The 1,929-nt window shown below is 31.1% G+C and overlaps 1 non-coding gene across 1 annotated transcript; it reads left to right on the top strand.

Annotated features, from left to right (window-relative positions):
- Positions 1 to 667: 667 nt before the first annotated feature.
- LOC125123854 (U6 spliceosomal RNA) lies at positions 668 to 770 on the top strand. The gene has a single exon (XR_007134223.1). It is a non-coding gene; the product is annotated as a U6 spliceosomal RNA (small nuclear RNA).
- Positions 771 to 1,929: the final 1,159 nt, after the last annotated feature.

The following is a 1,929-nucleotide window of genomic DNA, read 5'->3' as shown; positions in this document are numbered from 1 at the left end:
CAATTATAACTCTTGACAAACAACTTACGTAATTTTGCAGTTTCTATTTTTATAAGCCTCCCCTATTTTGTAGTCCAGCGGAACACAATTCAAGTGCTTCTTGAATCTGTGTCTCTGGGCTATAGTCTCCAGGTTGGCTCCAGTAATATTCTTTCCTAACCTTATTATAGATTGTTTATTGATTATTTCTGTCAACAGTATAAACATAAATTTTACATTCATTGAGAAGTCAAAAAATCTGTGTGACTCACTTGATGGGAATGTTTGCTTAATTAAATTGGTCTGGAACTTAACCTGTAATATTTCTGAGCTATGCTTGTAAAAAGCATACAGATTAGAAAGGAAGAAAATTTGTCTCCAATTTTAAATTACATGATTGCCTATGTCAACAACAGCAAGAAGTCTACAACACAAAACAAAAACCATCCAAACAAATAAACCCAATATCCTAGAACTAATAAGTCACTTAGGCGAGGCTACTGGATATAAGACCAACACACAAAAATCAATCTGTTTCTATATGCTAATAATGCATATCTATGGAACATTTATAATCACTCCAATAAAAATTAAATACTTAGGTATAAATACAATAAAATTTGTACAAAATCCTTGTGGAAATTATAAATACCGATGGAAGAAATTATAAAAAAAGATCTTATAATGCTTGCTTTGGCAGCACATACATTAAAATTAGAATGATACAGAGAAGATTAGCATGGTCCCTGTGCAAGGATGACAGGCAAATTTGTGAAGCGTTCCATATTTTTAAGTTCATTTAAGAAAGGAAATGTATCTATATGTATTAATGGGTCACTTTGCTGCACATCAGAAATTGGCACAACATTGTAACACAACTATACTCTAATAAAACATTTTTAAAAAGACCCAAATAAAAGGAGAAACATATCATATTTATAGTTTGGAACACTCAATGTAGAAAAGAAGATTCACCTCTCCCAGAATTGAGCCATAGGTTTAATGCAATTCTTATAAAAAATTTAGCAAGTTTTTTTTAGACCCAGATAAAATTATTCTAAAATTTATATGGAAAGTCAAACTAGAATAGTTAAAAAAAAATCTTGAAAAGGATAATAAAGTGGAAGGAATCGTTATCTCTGACAACAGTGACTACCACTCAACAATAAAAACGAACAAATCACTGATCCCTATAACACCTTAGATGAATCTCCAGGGAATTGCGCTGAATGTAAAAAGCCAATCTCAAGAGATAACATGCTGTATGATTCCACTGATACAGTATGTTTGAGATGTCAATTACAGAAATGAAGAACAGATTAGTGGTGGGGTCAAGATCATGGGAGGAAGAAAGTAGCTTTGGCCATAAAAGCATATCCGAAGGGATTCTGTTGATGGAACTATTCTGTATCTTGACTCTGTCATAGTCACACAAATCTATACATGTGACAAAATTAGATATAACTAAATATACACTAAATTAAATGATAACATATAAACTAGAACTAAATGATAACATATAATACTGCTGAAATCTGAATAAGGTCAATGGATTGTATAAATGTTCACTTTCTGGTTGTGATATAGCATTACAGTTATGCAAAATGTTATCATTATGGGACACTGGATGACAAGTATATCCTCCATATTATTTCTCACACTTTTACATATATCTACAGTTATCTGAAAAGAGAAAGTTTTAAAAAGTAGGAAAACATGGTTAATGAAATGTACTTTGTAAAAGGTGAGATCCAGTACCAGTGTCATTTTTTACTTTCATTATTTCAGTTTTAGGGTCCTTTTAAAGAATATTGTATTAGGAAAATATTTTGTGTAATGTAAATTCTATTATGACAACTGTTATGACAAGGGTAAGCTTCATCTATTTTTATAATGGATTATGACACATCCTCATTTATTTTTAGGATTAGATTACAGCTGGAGACTTGC

The sequence above is a fragment of the Phacochoerus africanus genome, chromosome 3 (genome assembly GCF_016906955.1).
Source record: "Phacochoerus africanus isolate WHEZ1 chromosome 3, ROS_Pafr_v1, whole genome shotgun sequence".
Taxonomy (NCBI): Eukaryota; Metazoa; Chordata; class Mammalia; order Artiodactyla; family Suidae; genus Phacochoerus; species Phacochoerus africanus.
Note: the sequence above shows the minus strand (reverse complement) of the source record. Positions and strands in the feature narration are given on the sequence as shown.